This window comes from Silene latifolia, chromosome Y (assembly GCF_048544455.1).
Source record: "Silene latifolia isolate original U9 population chromosome Y, ASM4854445v1, whole genome shotgun sequence".
In the NCBI taxonomy this organism is placed as follows: Eukaryota; Viridiplantae; Streptophyta; class Magnoliopsida; order Caryophyllales; family Caryophyllaceae; genus Silene; species Silene latifolia.
In genome coordinates, this window is record NC_133538.1 from 137,652,222 (window position 1) to 137,670,377 (window position 18,156).

Sequence of the window (18,156 nt, forward strand, 5' to 3'; positions counted from 1 at the left end):
GTTGACACTTGCCCAAAGCTTATCATCTGCTGGCAGGTGCCAAAATGGGACGGGACTTTCCGAGGAGGTTGCCGCCACTTTCATCATTTGCTTTCAGCTGCGGAATTCTTCCATTTCATACTCTTGTATTGAATTCTTGGTGGATATCATCCTCTACATCTTGATAATGGTCTCTGAAGCCAACGGCTTCAGAGCCCCCAGTTTGCAATGGCTCTAAAGTCGAAGACTTTAGAGCCCCCAGTTGAAGCATATCCTGCTATAATTGAAACACGAAAACGTACTAGCAATAATCATCACATAAGCACATTTGGATCATCGATCTTAAAATTGGATCATTTGAAATACTGGGTCATCGACCCGAAAATTGAATTTGAAAATTTTGAATAATTGGGCCATCGACCCGAAGTTTAAATTTGACATCACGTGGTATGTTGGGCCATCGACCCTTCAAAAATTGAATTTGAAAATTTTGAATGATTGGGCCATCGACCCGAAAATTGAATTTGAAAATTTTGAATGATTGGGCCATCGACCCGAAAATTGAATTTGAAAGACTGGGTCATCGACCCGAAATTTGAACATGTTGAAAATTTTGAATAATTGGGCTATCGACCCAAAAAGATTCTACTACTTGGATCATCTATCCACAATTCGCAAAAAGTTTTTGGAATTTTGAAATTTTTTGAAATCGAACCTTGATGGGTGAGCATGAAATACGACTCAGACACTCCGTATGACCCGTAAACAACGTGGGCGTAGCCCGCTACCGTAAAACAAAAAAGGAAAAAAAACCGTAAGTGTGCCCGGATTTTAATTCAATTATTGACTTGTTGGGGGTAGAAATGTAAATTGGCCATTCTGGCGCCAAAAGATGGCAAATGGGAATCACAAGGCCATCGGACTTGAGACAGAGATATCATATGGCACGGGCGTGCTCCCGAGGACACATGGGAATCAAGATCACTTGGCATTGACAAGGTGGATTAAACTCACGGAGCAACAACGTTGGCTTCGCCCAGACACTAAACAAAGACTGATTTTATGAGAACAGTTGGACATCACACATTACTCTTGTTGGGAACATTCTGCCACTCTTCTCCTCGCCTCCTTTCTTTTCAGCGAGTTTTTTCATCATTTCTTGCCACCGCCTTCTTTCTTTTCAGCGGGCTTTTACTTTTTTCCTTCCACGCCTTCTTTCTTTACAGCGGTTTTTTCATATTTTCTGTTCCCAACACAAACCTACATCTATATGACTCGGCATCTTTGCCTAAACCGTTCGATAAAGCTCATTCTGAGACTTGATACTATTCATCTGAACCTATATCCTTATCCTAGCCTACATCGAGTGCTAAGACTAACTCAAACAAAGGTGGCTTCATTTGGACTTGGTTAAGATCCGTAATAAACCGACAAGACGACAACTTGGTTGATGAGTGGATTGAATCCCTTATTCTAAAGGACTGCCTACGTATTCGCGAGGAGCGAAATCAAATCCGACGTAGTTCGATCAAGGTGCATTAAATTGGCATTTTGACTGTGTGTACACACTCGAAGGTTTCACCTAAGGTATCATGCCGTATCCCATTCTAGCCTGTAAGGTACCGTTAAATCCCGTGTCTGGGGTTAGGTGTAAAAGGCTTGGATCTTTTGGGATGTGGAGCTTGGTAAAAATAGGTTCGTAAGGTAAACCATCATTCTGAAGGTTCGTTTTGTGATGCTAAGGCTAACGGGTTATGGCTTATAACGTGGTTGGAAATGGTGTCTCAGGCTTGATGAAACCCGAGTACAAATGGGTTGGGAATCGATGTGGGTTCAAATTTCCATGTCTGGACCCTAAAGGCTAGGTATAACAACACAAGCGGAATGATTCTCAAAATTCCCGACTATCCCCTTGTAACTATCTCAGGAAGGACTTAGGGGTAAAGAGGTTACTACTTAAGCTTTTGGGCTTCGCCCATTGAACTTCAACTATGGGTACTTGACTTGAATTCTGGCTTCCGTAACTTCGACATTCAACCAAAAGCGTTCTGCAATGACTTCAACATCTTTTTTCTTTTTTCTTTTTCTTTCATCTTTTTTTCATTTTTCTTTTTTTTTTCATTCTTTTTTCATTTTCCAATTTTCCTCTTTTTCTCATTTTTCATTCTTTTTCATCTTTTTTCTCTCTTTGAAAATGATCTTCTATTCATTCTCTTAGTCATAAATGGATACACCTTGAAAACTGGACTTCGCCAACTAATTTGGGTAGGAACTAACAATTCCTTGTTAGAACGGGTTGATATCTTCTCTCTTCGAGATGGGATGATTTTGTTGGGGAAAAGGCTTGCCTTCCGTCATCGATAGGGGAAACAAGGAGCTAGTTCGGGTTCGTCATAGAATCATCTAAAAGCTTGTCAAAAGCACTGGTTCTGATGGAGGTTTTCTACCGCCAGACATGGAATAGGTAAAGGAATCAAACACGGGATCCTAGTGTACCTTACATTTAAAACAGGACATATTTCTACCCCAGTGATGCTTTTGAGTGCGTTGTGCATTTTATCATGTTTCGGAATGATTGAGGATTGGAAACAAGACAAATTTGGAGATGAAACTGGAACTTTTGATTGGAAAGACAAATGCTTAACAGACTCGAAGGAACGATTCCTAGGACACACCCTAGGTCATCGCGGAACAAACGACTCAACTTCAGGAAAAGAAAGTCCTAGGCTCGACTCAACTAAGATAAGAAAATAGATCTCGACTCATAATTTTCAAATCCGGTCTTGAGCTTTCTCTTGTTCATCTGTCAGCTTAGATGCTCGGCTCTGGTCCTTGATCCCTTTGATGGTCTGCCTCCATCCTAAGGTATTCCTCTGAGGATCTACGCCAGTGATGAAAGTTGGTGAATCGAATTGTCTTTTATTAACTTCGTTAATGAGAGGAGTACATTCTAGAGCAAGACTCCCGACTTGAATTTCATTCTTCGGGTTTGGCAAGAATTCACAGCAATCCACAAATATTTTCCCGATAAACACCCCTTTCAAGTGACATGGGCGGATAAGATGGGAATAATCGATATTGTCTTCGACAGAAACAAAGTTAGAGTGATCGCCAAATGGATTGGTGATGTTATTGGGTTTAACAGCCGGGATCGGGAGCGTTCCGTTCTCAATCATGTCTTGAATTTCGTGCTTTAGTCTAAAGCACCTTTCAGTATCGTGTCCCTTTCCTTGATGGAAAGCACAGTAGGCATTCGGTTTGTACCATTTGCCTTGTTGTTCAGCAGGTGGATCCGGAGTTGGACCAATAGGCTTCAGCTTTCCTTGGGCTATGAGCCTTTGGAGAGCGTATGTATAAGTGCATCCAATATCGGTGAATGCCCTAGGCGTTTGGCGCTGCGACTTCTTCGATTGCCCTTCTAATAGATTGATGCCTTCATCTAAATGGGTCGCTGCTTGGGCCTTGCCCTTAGACGATGACGCCTCTTGGTACCCTTTCGGCTTTTCAGCCTCGGCCCTTATGACATCATCTTCTACCTTTATCCCGATTCTTATCAATTCTTTGAAAGAGCCAAAATTCTGGTATTTCAGAGCATTGTGGTAAATAGGTCGTAGATTCTTTACGAACTTATCTACCATTTCAACTTCGTCAGGCTTCTTGGCTAATTTCACGCTTTCAGCGCGCCATCTTGCAAGGAATTCAGTAAAACCTTCTTTGTCTTTCTGTGTTATCACCTCCAATGTTCTTATGTTGGTTTGAATCTCGACATTATCAGCATAGTGCTTGCAGAACTCCACCGTGATATCTTCGAAAGTGGGGAAGTTCTTAAGGTCAAGATTGTAGAACCACGCCTTCGGGTGTTCATCCAGAGATTGAGCGAAAATTTCAGAGAGCATGTCCGCAGGTACTCCCTTCAGTGCTAAGTACCCTTTATAGGCCTTAACATGGTGGACTGGATCTTCGGTGCCCTTGAACTTTGGGATGCCAGTGAGTACCATGTTCGTGGGCAACTTATCCTGAACTGGGGCATAGGCCCTAGCATTTTCGTAGTGGATGTTCTTCCCCTGGGAGAGTTTCAGACGGTCTTCAATGAATTTGAACCGTTTCTCCAGATCAGTCAGAGGTGGGGTAGATGAAGAGGAATCTTCACCCAGCTTGGATTCGATCGCATCCATTCTGGTCATCATGAGGTTCACGGCCTCAGTGAGCTTGTTAACAGCATCTTCCATTGCTTGACGTCGGGTTTTTGGCGGCCTTTCTACAAGAAAACCCCGTACTGAGTCAATATTTAAAGTAAGAGCCCCTGCACACTTAAGGACTCGACCCCAACTTGACTCAAACAAAGACTCGACTTGAGACTGACTAACCAAAGGTTCGACTCACGGTTGGATTTAGACCTTGGTTCATTTTAGACTTGGCAAAACGACATGACTCAAACTGTCATAGCACGATTCTAAACTGGACTCGGTGTGACTAAACCCGTGATTGGACTAACATAGCCCATAGGTTCGAGTGAAACGTCCTAAAGGGCCTAGCTTGGACGTTTCTGTGGACTATCCTAGACCAAATGGTCGACCAACATGACTCAAAGCCCAAGAGGTGAGCTTGGGTGACCCAACAGGGTCGTGTTCTAGACTCTTAGAACGAAACACACCCGCCCTAACACGGCCATGACCCGGACACGACTTGACGCATTTCATGCTTGGTTAAGGTTCGAGAGGCATTTTGGATTGGTTTTGAAAAAAAACGAAAGATTGATTCGAAAATGAGATTTGAAATGGGCAGCATGCCGGCTATAAAAGCTCATTTTGGGCCGAAAATTCTAGTCCTATTTGGGCAGCATTCCGCGTTTTTAAAACCATGCTATTTTGAAAGTAAGTTGTTCAAAAGTTCGGTTTTGAAAAGGACATGGGAATTTTCGAAAAACAAGGCTCGGGAAAACACATTGCACATTGTCATTCTCATGTTATAAGGATGTATGCTCCTAGACATCTCTAAGTCTCGGCAAGTCTTCTATAAGAAGGTCTATGCCCTCCATCCTTTTGCGGTCTTATAGAGCAAGGTGTCTTAAGGTAAAGTACCTAGAAGATCGTCCCCACCCTCAAGAACCACGCGAGGCGAAGTGGAAGCGAGCAATGTGCAGCTTCCTGGCATAGTGGGACGTCGCCCCCCACGCATCACGAAGAAACGCTGGGACGGCCCGGGCAAGTCCTTAAGGGTTTATGCATGAATCGTAGCACTATGAGTAATGTTTTACTTTCCAACACTTTCTTTTCAAGTTTCACCTCGGAGGAAAAGACCCTAGAAACAAAGTGTAACTAGTCCTCTTTTCCCAGTGAGTCGCCAAACTGTGGACAAGGCCCTCGGGAACTGCGTCCGCGGGATCCACACCAGGCATAATCGACTCGAGGTTCTTTCGAATCGAATTAAGACAAATTAGAGTCGCCACCAAGTTTTTTGGGGACTTGGAACCGTTCAAGTCAACTTTAAACCTTTCATCGAAAAGCATAAAGCCAATCGACTACGAGTGATTAAAGATAAAGACTTGTACCCTATATCACTCGATTTGAATGACTCTCGTAATCCAATGGTATTTAGACGGATCCACAAACCATAGATCTTGAGTAAGGGGTGAGGGTACGTGTTGGGAAGCCCATAAGGACACCCAACCCCGCCCGTCGATAACGGCCTCTACTAAGTCAAGTGTCGGATTTCAAACAAGGTCATAGCTACTACGATGTATGATATGCAAACGTTGTTTTAACCCTATCATGTGAAGTTTCTATGTCGATTTAGATGCAACTAAACTAACTTTGTCAAAGTTGTAATTTAGCATGCGGGTTGATTAATCTAACAACATTCAAACGAAACAAACAAGGCTTGATGGGGAATTGGGAAGCCGTTGGGATCTACCTATTACAAACCAGGCATTTCATGCCGACACAACGATAAATAAATTACAACTCGATCTAATTACAATTGCTACATACAACTCAAAACACGACACAAAACACACGGCCATTGGGCCTTGAAAACCGTGCACAAGGGGGAGGTGACTCACGGCCTACATGACACACGGCCTTGGGTCACTCCTCGTGTTGCGTGCTCTCACTTAATCTCATCAAATTAGACATAGGGCTACGCACCAAAGCATGCATTAGCATAAACCGGGCCATGTTGCTTTAGACAACACGCGGTTTACTACGCTTCTACAAACATTGGGGAACAACCGTCTAACCAAACAAGACTAAGGTTTTAGAAATCATTTGACTCGATAAAAGAAAGCAAACTTGAAAGGTTACAACTCGATAAACAAACTATGAATTACAAGCTACAAAATAAACAAAGAACGAATGACAAACAAGGAAAGAGAAACGAAATAGGAAAGACAAAACACACGGCCAACTCACGGCCCAAACCCACGGCAACCTCACGGCCAAGACAAGGCCAACCTAGTTCCTAAGTTAGGTTCATTGGTTAGATCGAATGATTAGTAAAAACGGATTAGAAAACAAGTTAGAAAACAAGTTAAAAACGATGTTGATTGATTGTCGCATGAGGGTGCATTCTACACGGCCTAAAGGGTCTAATTAGGTCAAATTCGCTAATTAATTTAACTCATCGAGTGTCAATAAGAAGGTGCTAATCACGCACTCTTATACTAGCGAGAAATTAGGTGAAAGAGAGAGATGCATTCAATTATTTACATAATCGTCGATTGATTTTATAACTTACGTCGAAGCCACCTATCGTGTCTAATTAGGTTATTAAATTAATTTAATGTCATCTAAATACGTCATAGGTTAACAATCAGAGGTTAAACTAACATACAACGGGTCCTAGGGTATGTCGATTTGGCCGAAACAATAAGGGGTCGAAAGCGAAGATCGAAGTTAGAAACTTGTTTTATTTATGTCCTACCTTGAACACGAGGATATGTAAATGAGACGGGGGTGTACGACCGACAGAAGTAGCGGTTTCTTTTCCCATCTCAAGTCAACGCGGGTGTTCATGGTGGTACTTTAACTCATACTCGGACTAACTAGTTTCATAGTTAATTTAAAACAATCGATGAACAAACGAAAAAACAAACAAAAAAGACAATAAAAAACGAGCATAAAACAAACGAAATAAAAGGGAGAAGAGGAGGATTTGATGCACCCTCAACCTACATGTATCGTTGACACCGTCTTGGGTCGTAATCGATGGTATATTTTATCTCGAGAGGCCGTCGTCGACGAAGAATAAAGCAAACACGCGTTTTGGAAACTTTCTGGACAGCGATTTTCAAACGATGATATCTCCCTCGTTTCACGACGAAAATTCGATTTAAAAGATGTTTTGGAAACTAGAAAGAGAGGAGAACAAGGATCTTAAAGCAACCCCTGCTCGTTTTAGGTTATTGGGCACGAAAAACGAGCACAAACAGAACTGGACAGACAAGAGTAAACCGCGAAAACAGAGTGTTATTTCACTCTGTTTTTCGAGGGATCTCGTGTACTCTCAAGGGCAATTTGGCTCGTAAATCTTTGTCTAATGTGTAGATGGATGTTATGTGGTTAATTAGGAACAAGAAACGCGAATTTTTATGGAGTTTTGATGGAGGAACGAACGGGTTTTCGAAGAGGACACACAAACAGTTTCAGTTTGTGTGTCGGTTTTGTTTAGGGTTTTTGAAGGATGTTTAGGGTTTGTTTCTGAGGTTTAAAGCTTATGGGTGACGGTAGGATGTATGTAGAACTTAGAGGAATGAATGTATGGTGAAGGGAGGGTATTTATAAGGAGTTAAAGTAGGGTAAAAGGGAGGAGAGGCAGACGGGCTCGGCTGAACATAGCTGCTGTCCAGCAGCTTTTGGGGGGTTTTCTAGGGTTCGTCTGGGGGTTTTTCTTGGTGATTAAGGTAAGGTAATATGGGTAGGATATTAGGGTATGGGTTAGGGTTAATGGGCACGGGTTTTGGTGGTATTTGGAGCGGGTTTTGGGCTCGGGATTCATCACGCAAAACAGGGGGTAGGCTGTTTGTATGCGGGCTGTTGGAGGTGATTTGGGATGGGATTTGGGCCGTGGTTAAGGGGGTTCGAACTGGGTTGGATGGGTAGAGGCTTAGGTTGGTTAGTGTACTCGAGATTCGTGCCAACTCGTAAAGGAAACGGGCTCAAAAACCGAGCTAAAATCGAGCTCAAAAACACATGTTCAAAACGAGTTCTTTTCAATTTTCAAATCGATTTTTCAAATCAATTAACACATTAAAATAAATGATTTTTCAAATCAAATATACCCATAAAATGATTTTTCAAATCAAATATTTATTTTATTTTCAATAAAATAAACTCAAGAAAATAAATTCAAAATAAAGCAATAAAATGAATTTACCTTAAAAAAGCTTTAATTTAAATATCATTTAAATTAATAAAATACTCCGTCGACAACGCTCATTCTACATCGTAAAACGAACCCAAATAATGACAATGACAACTAAAGAATACATGTGTCCTATCATCATCGGGTGTTTGTCGGGTTCTCTATAAATTCCAATATCGACGGATACGGGTATCTACAAATTGAAATTTCTTCTTAATTTTTTATGGAATACCGTCGTGCCTCGCCGTGGTGGTGGGGGCAAATTGTCGAACTATGAGATGGTTCTGGTCTATCATTGGATGGAGGGAAAGAAAGTGAGTATTTCCTTGTTAGTCTTTCACCGTATAATACAAACCGCTATGCTCGTCACCGAGGACAAGGTTTATACAACTATTGACTTGCCTTACGGTATGTGGGTGTCTCGGCTTTTGGAGAAAAAGGGGGTGGTTAGTCCAACTAGCTATGGTGTGAGTGCAGAGATGAGATGAGTGATACTCATTTCAAATTGATGAAAATTTCTGCTTGTGGTCCGGAATTGGTCTTTCTCGCAAAGGGTAACACGGATGAGAAATTGGAGGGTTTTGAGGCTATGGAGAAAAAGCTTGATGCTTTTATGATGTCGGTCAGCGAAAAGATGGAAGCTCAATCAAAATTAGTTGAGAGCTTGGTCTCGGGTATTGTGACGGGAAAGGGTGTGGGATCGTCTCACTCGGGTATTAACAATGATGATTTGGTTGCACGCCTAAAGACCTTTGAAGCAAAATTGGCCGCGACTCTGCAAGCTACGGATTATCAATCCAACACGGTTGCGGATTTTGCAACTCAAGGCGGAGCTTTGTTGCAACTTGGTCGAGAGATGCGGGAAGAATTGGGCCAACTTTATGAGGTTATTCGGGCCTTGACTCTGAAGATTACAAATTTCGACATTTGTTTGGTGGCTCAAGCAAATAATGTGCGCTCGTGCTTTGATCGTCTTGATTCTCTCGAGTTTTGGACTAAACCCGGTTATGTTGAACCTACCCAAGTTCATCACCCCTAAGCCAATTTCCCTTTTCCTTTTTCCTTTCTAAGCTTAGCACTTTATTTTGAATATTTCACCATTCGGCCCATTTTGGCTTTTGTTCATTCGGCCCACTATGGCTTCTCTTATTCGGCCCATATGGTTTATTTTGGATAATCTTATGCTGTGTGCTTAGACTACTTATTCTCGTTTTCTTAATTTGTGTTTGCATGACTATCTCTTTCCTCAACTTATATTATTCTAGTTGTTTTATGTCTTGTTCTTGTATTTTCGATGATGTCAAGAGGGGGAAGAAATCGTATGATTTGAATTATTGCCCAAGCTTGCTCCTTGTCAAGATCTTTAATCTCTTAAGGGGTTCCATGCTATAACTTTGAATACAAATAGCTTATTCTTGCGATCAACTTTCTATAACTTTTGTAGTAGCATGTTGAGGGGGAACTTGACCATTAGTCACAAATCATAAGAGACTTGCCATCATCAAAAAGGGGGAATTTGTTGGACTATATTTATAAAAGTTTTGATAATGACAAGTATTATGATTTGTAATATGTTATACACTTGTGTTTGTAATTATTTGTTCAATGGTGCACATTTTACTTGACAATTTCCGTGAAGACTAATTATGGTTATAACATATGATGGAATTCTCATGATGAAATCAAGCTTGCCATTCAAATTTGGTTATGGTTGTTTTGCTCATAACCTCAGAAGACTAACTCAAGCAAAACGATATATTATTTGATGGAAGCTCAAGATGAAGAGCCTCTAGATCAAGATAAAGAAAGAAACCTATATTTGAAGATCTCAGGAAGATTAGGGATATAGGATTTCATTCTACTAATGGTATGAACAAAATGGTTTTTGAGAAAGTACGGTTATAGCTATTTCATCTCTAACCTTACCTATCAAAGTTCTTGGTTATCGCCATTTGACCTATAACCATGAACGACTTAAGAGAGCACAATCTTAGTTTTAAATTTACTTAGTGTTTCGAAAATCAAAATAATATTTTTACTATATCTTTTCTAAATTAAAATTGGTAATATGGATTATATTAATCCTATTGATTTATCATAAAACTTATGGGTTGTTATGTAATCTAGGGTTTCTAATTTATATTATCTTAGTTTTATAAATTAAAACTAATTATTGTTAGGATTTCAGGTAGAGGGAAATGGATTATGGCCATATCACCTTCTAGTCGAAAATATCCTAGTAGTAGTTAGGGTTTTTGAATAAAAGGTATTTTGTAGATAAAAATAAAGGTTTTGACCTAGTCCACTTCAAGGTATTTTGAATCAAAGGGGCGGCTAGGGTTTCGAAGTTTTTAACCTAGATTTAGGTTTTTCTACTCCTATAAATACCAAAGCACTTCATTAGAAAAGGTGTGACACAAATTTGAGAAAAACCTTTGCAAAAGTATTGAGCATATTTCAAGTTTAATCTTTTCATATTTGCAAAATCATTTTCAAGACCCTAAGTGTGTCTTAAGATAAAACCGTGTGCCTCTTTAAGTCAATCATTCTCGTTTGTTTCATTAATAGGATAATAGTACTCATTGTATTCATACTCGTTCATTAACGTGAACACTAGTAGAATCTATTAGTACTTTCTTATTAACGTAAGATAGAAATCGAGTATTTAACGATACTCAAATTGAGTTACAACTATAGTTAGTTGTACGAGTTAGATTGATAATTTTGTAATCCGTAGTAAGATACTAAAGTTATTAATCGAGAATAGTGGACGTAGGTTTCGATTTGTGAAACTGAACCACTTCAATACTTCGTGTGTCATTTTTATTTTATGCTTTTATTGTTTCATTTTCACACATACGATAAATTAATTAGTCAAGTTTAATTGATAAACTTCGAGTGATTAATAAATTATCAATAAATCGAAAAAGTGGGCAAGAGTTTTACATACTCAATTCACCCCCCACCCCCACCCCCTTGAGTATATCGCTATATAGACTCTTCAAAAAGCATACACGCACACACACGAAAATTAAAGAGTTCAAAAACAAAATTACAAGAATGTATACAATCCGGGTTGCCTCCCGGCCAGCGCTGGTTTTTAAGGTCCTGCTCGACCTTTGTTACCCCAGTCTTCAGGTTCAGACATTGGGTCGAAATTCAGCAATTTGACCACTCCAACAAATTCATTGGCACCGTAATAATGCTTCACTTGGTGACCATTCACCTTAAATTTCTCTCCCGCGGAGTTCTTTAGCTCAAGTGACCCAAATTTGGAAACATATGTTATCGTATAAGGGCCACTCCACCTGGACTTCAGCTTACCAGGAAATAGACGGAGACGGGCATTGAACAGTAACACCTTCTCCCCAACTTGGAACTCATGCGGTATGATCCTCTTGTCATGCCATCTCTTAGTCTTCTCCTTATAGATGCGGGCACTGTCATTGGCATTCAGCCTAAATTCCCCCAGTTTATCTAACTGCAATAAACGTTTCTCACCATATAGTTTAGAATCAAAATTTAGCTCACAAATTGCCCACCATGCCTTATGTTCTAGATCTACAGGCAAATGACAAGACTTACCTTAAACTAAACGATACGACAATGCACCAATTGGTGTCTTAAATGAAGTTCTATAGGCCTTAAAGGTATCATCAAATTTCATACTCCAGTATTTTCTTGATTTTGAAACAACTTTACCTAAGATTTCTTTAAGTTCCCGATTGGAAACTTCTACTTGACCACTAGTTTGAGGGTGGTACTCCAAACCCCTACGGTGTTCCACACCATATTTGGACAGAAGAGCAGTAAGTGGTTTTTCTTTAAAATGAATACCTCCATCGCTGATGACAACTCGAGGAACACCGAAACGAGGGAAGATTACCTTTTTGAAAAGCTAGATGACAGTCTATACATCATAGTGGACCGAAGCAACGGCCTCTACCCATTTGGACACGTAGTCAACAGCTACCAGAATATACCTGTTGCCTTTGCTAGACGGGAATGATCCTTGGTAGTCGATGCCCCTGACATCAAAAACTCCAACCTCTAAAATGCCAACCTGAGGCATCTCATGTCTCCTTGAAATGTTTCTCGTCCGCTGACACTCATCACAAGCTACAAAAAAATCTTTAGCATCTTTAAACATGGATGGCCAATAAAAACCAGACTGAAGTACCATAGCCACGGTCCTAGAGGGACCGTGGTGACCACCATAGGAGGAAGAATGGAATGCTTCTAGGATATCTTTAGTCTCCCACTACGGTATACACCGTCTGTAAAGACCATCGGCACATTCCTTGAATATGTAAGGATCATCCCAGAAGTACTACTTCACGTCGTGAAGGAACCGCTTCCACTGATGATATGACAAATCATTAGGTAATAAATCACCTACAATATAATTAGTATAATCAGCATACCAAGGAGTTTCAGCATTAGAAATAGCCTATAAAATATCATCGGGAAAAGAGTCATCAATAGGCAAACAATCTCCCCCTTCTTGCAATGGTAGGCGTAATAAATGATCAGCTACTACATTCTCAACGCCTTTCTTGTCTTTAATCACCAAATCAAACTCCTGAAGATGGAGTATCCATCACAATAGTCTTGGCTTGGCTTCTTTCTTAGCAAATAGGTATCTCACCGCTGCATGGTCAGAAAATACAGTAACTTTCGAACCTAATAAGTAAGACCTGAATTTCTCCAACGCATATACCACAGTTAACAGCTCCTTTTCTGTTGTTGCGTATTTCACCTGAGCCTCATCCAGAGTTTGGTTCGTATATTAAATAGCACTTAAAGCTTTGTCTTTCCTCTGGCCTAGCAATGCACCAATAGCATAGTCACTGGCATCGCACATAATCTCAAAAGGCAGCTCCCAGTCTGGAGGCTGAATGATCGGTGCTGAGATCAAGGCCTGCTTCAACCTGTTAAAAGCAGAAATACATTCATCAGTAAAATTAAATGGAGCATCCTTAAGTAGTAGTTGTGTAAGTGGTTTAGCAATTTTAGAAAAGTCCTTAATGAACCGGCGGTAAAAGCCATCATGACCAAGGAAGCTCCTAACTCCCTTAACATTCACGGGTGGAGGTAATTGCACAATCACTTGCACCTTTGCTTTATCAACCTGAATACCCTTATCAGACACTAAGTGTCCAAGTACGATGCCCTCATTGACCATAAAATGGCATTTCTCCCAATTCAGCACTAAATTAACTTCAATACATCGCTGCAAAACTTTCTCAAGGTTAGATAGACAATCATCAAAATCATTACCATATACGCTGAAATCGTCCATAAATACCTCTATAATAGACTCTATATACTCAGAAAATATCTCCATCATATACCTCTGAAAGGTAGCTGGGGCATTAGACAATCTAAATGGCATTCTACGATAAGCAAAAACACCATGTGGGCAAGTAAAAGTAGTCTTTTCCTGATCATCGGGGTGGATTGGGATCTGAAAGAAACCTGAATATCCATCTAAATAACAGAAAAATTTATGTAAGGCTAGTCTTTCTATCATTTGATCAATAAAAATGAGAGGGAAGTGATCTTTCTTAGTGGCAGCATTTAATTGTCTATAGTCTATGCACATCCGCCAACCTGTTACTACTCTAGTTGGTATTAATTCATTTTTCTCATTTCTCACCACCGTAGTCCCTCCTTTATTAGGGACTACCTAAACTGGACATACCCACTTGGAGTTGCGAATGGTGTAAATAATACCTGCATCGAGTAGTTTCATCACCTCTGCCATAACAACGTCCTGCATCTTCGGGTTCAACTTTCGCTGAACCTGCTGGCAAGGTTTATGTCCTTCGTCTAGCTCAATTATGTGCATACAAATGTCAGGACTGATGCCCTTAAGGTCATCTAAACTGTATCCTAGAGCCTTCCCGTTTTTCTTAAGAACGACCAACAAAGCAGAAAGTTGGTTATCATCAAGTTTAGCATTAACAATAACAGGATATTGCTCAGAATCATCTAAGAATACATATTTGAGATGAGAAGGAAGAGGTTTACGCTCTGGTATCTTTACCTCAGCAGCATAAGAGGTTTCCATAATGGCGTTTACCGTCTCACCTTTCTCAATAGTGAACTCCTTATCTTTTAGAGCAGCTTTCATCGTCCTGTAGTCAACCTGTTTATCCTCTGCAAAATCATGAAGAGCTATCAAAGCTTCTAACGGGTCGCCAAGAAGGGATCCCGTCCAATAATCAAACATACATTCATCTGTAATGTATACAGCATAACATGTATCCTCTATCACAGGCTTAGCCAGCGTGCTAGCCAAATTAAAAGTAACCCTATCATCCCCTACCTCGAGAGTCAAACTTCCCTGTTTGACATCAATAATAGCTCCTATAGTATGCAAAAATGGCCTACCCAAGATTATAGAAATATGAGTATCCTCGGCCATATCCAATATAATGAAATCAACAGGTATAAAGAATTTACCTATCTTAACAAGAACATCCTCTAATACACCTAGAGGTCGCTTAACTATTCGGCCAGCCATTTGTAGGGTGACATTGGTAACATTAAGATGTCCCATATTCAGTTTCTCGCAAACCGAATAGGGCATGACACTGACACTGGCACCCTAAGCTTTATCTATTACATGAGTTCCTATTGTACATGGAATTGAAAAACTACCAGGATCCTTCAATTTTGGTGGAGACTTGCTTTGTAGGAGTGCACTACAATCTTCTGTAAAAGCAATGGTCTCTACCTCGTTAAAGCTACTCTTACGGGTCAAGTTGTCCTTCATAAATTTAGCATAAGAGGGTACCTGGGTAATTAGTTCAGTAAAAGGTATAGTTACCAGAAGATTTTTGACGACCTCCAAGAATTTACCGAATTGTTGCTCGACTTTTGAGTTCTTTAGGCTCCCTGGAAAAGGAACCTTGATAACGATTGGAGGGTCAGCAACTTTACTCTTCCCTTTATCAGAAATAGACGCCTTATCAACAGTAGAAGGCGTTCCAATAGCAATAGATGACGGATCAGCAACTCCGTCTGGTGAAAAAGTCGATCGACTAACTGAACCAGTCGATCGACCACTTGCTTCAGTCGATCGACTAACTTGCCGAGTCGATCGACTATTTTCAGTTTCGCCAGTTTTCTTTTCTGTGGTTTTAGTCGATCGACCATCAATTTCAGTCGATCGACTTTTTTTAGACGTTACAGGAGCTTCGTCAGCTGCTTTTTCTTCCGCATCCACATCTAACTCCTTAATTATGACCTCTTCAACATTCTCAGGCATTACGGGTCCATCATAAGTAAGACCGCTTCGAAGCTGAATCGCATATGCCATGTCATGTGGCTTCTCAGGCTAAGACGCCAATGTGCCTGGTTGTCTACTTGAAGTGGATAGTTGGGCAATTTGATTGTCCAACATCTTGTTATGCGCCATTAAATGAGTAATAAGTGCCTCTTGCTTTTGTGAGGCTACCATCTGCTACTGTAGCATGGCCTTTATGTCAGACAGGTCATTGTTTTGATGTTGTTGACCTCCTTGATTGTTCCTCTGATAACCACCCTATGGTTGATTTCCCCGATTCCGAGGAATGGTGTATGTCTGACTCGGACCTTGTGGCGGTGGTGGAGTTGGGGTGAGAACATTCTGGTTTCGTATACCTACCAAAAATAAACCAACTGGCCTAAACTAATGCAGCAAGGAAGTCAGGATCGTATCCACGGGGAGGCTGTTTACAAATCTAAATGTCAATTCAAGTATCTCTTAGTCATAAGGTTGGGGTTTTTTAGATGGGTTTGTCTAATAACGAAGGTAGCAAACAAAAGAAAGTAAATTATAAATGAATTCAAATAAGAGAGAAATCGCTAGGACGGTCGGTTCACCGCGATCTACAACGATCTAAGGTAGAGCCAACGGTCAGCAATAAACAGTCTGAAGGGTACTGAACATGTAATACCCGCCCTTTTAGAGACCCTTTGACCAGCGTTGACTGACCCTGGGTGCGGGAATAGTCTTAGAAATGCGTGCTGAAACTATCTTGAGTTACGTGTTAAGAGTGGTACTCGATAGAGTAGAGGCTACTCGATCGAGTAGCTAGATTACTCGATTGAGTAAGGGGTCACTCGATCGAGTATGTTGGGTACTCGATCGAGTATCGAGTTTTCAGCGAGGGTTTTTATTCGCGTTTTGTTAAATCCACAATTCATTTCCGCCTCATTCTTCCCATCCATCAGTCGCCTCTTTCCCTTCCCTTCACCATAAAACCTCCATGAAAGCCTTTTTAAAGATCCTTGTGCCTTAGGAGAGCGTCACTTGAGTCGGGTAGCGGTCTTTTGCCGGGTTTCTCCTTATCGGTATGTCATAATCATCATCACTATCCTCATCTTTACAATTACGGTTTGCTTGGTAGTAATAGATGATCGGGTTGTGCTTATAGGCTTTGCTTGGTTGCTGGTTATGGCATGTGTTGGCATGGATTGGTTGCAGTTGCTTAAACGTAGGTTCGCCTACTCAGTTTCTGTAGATGGTCTAGTGTGTCGGATGTTGTGGTTGTTAAATTTTATCGCATTCGTAGTGTGACGGTTCTGATTGTGATTGTGATTGTGATTGTTTGTCTCTGGTTCTCAAGATGCGTTCTCGGTTGAGTGGAGTCACTTGCGGGAGTGGCTTCACGCCCTAGTTTCGCCCTCCGTGGAACCCGCCACGGGAGGGGATGTGCACATTAATGGGACAGGGTTATCGCTCGGTTTGATGAGCGGGGCTTAGGTGGGAACGGCTGCGTTCCCCCACTGGCAGGGTTGGTCCAGTGGACAGTCGGTGACGGAGATTGTCTGGAGTAGGTGCGATTGTGTGTGTGACTGATTGTGTTGAGTCGTATTGATAGTTGTTGTTGATATTGTTGTATCTTATCTCAGTACTGACCTTGTGTGGTTTTCTTGTTTGTTTATGTGTCTGCCGTGATCCCTTATGGTGAGCAGTCTGTCTTAGCAGGTGTTGATATGGTTGATAGCTGGAGTTCGGGCAGGGATGAGTCTTCACGAGATTTGATAGTTATAGCGAGTAGATTTGAGTTGTGTCTTTATATCATCAGTTGGTTTTAAATCACTTGTAAAGTAACATAATAGTTCTTTTATCGACATTTGATTATTATTTCCCCGGGCAACTGAGATGGTATGCCCTTATATGCTAAGGAAGGCCTAGTTAAGGCTCCTCTGAATATAGGGGTGTTACAAAGTGGTATCAGAGAGACGATTTTGGAACCTGTAACAAATAAAAATAATGAACGTAGGGAGTCTAATAAAATGAACCTGGTGTATGTGTGATGGGAGCCCCAGCTGATGCTAGGTTTTGGGTGAGTAGGCGCCCTCATTTCAAAATCTTGGCCCCATGACACTTAAGCCAGTCACATGGTATGGGAATGTGGAGTCCGTGTGTATATGTGTGATGTGTATGTTAATTGTGTCGGAGCTACCTCTGGTTAAGTCTTTGTTAGAGTTAATAGGGGTGTGGTAGTGGTATTTGGGCCGTGTGTAGTAATGTTTGGTGGAATCAGTAAAGTTTTTGGCGTGATTAGTGAGCTTATACGATGGTTATGAGATACGTGAAAAAGGTTTACGTGCTTGAGATGCGTGACAATGTGGAAGTGTATGTCATGACATGAAGAGTGAACATGTTGGTGTTTACTATAAGTTGGTGATGATGATAGTTATAGAATTGTTGAGTTATAATATGAAGCATAGCATATAGTAATATGTATATGCCTTGTTTATTGGTTGAAATTTTCCGCTGCGTAATAATTGATTTGTGTAAGATGATTTGCTTATGAT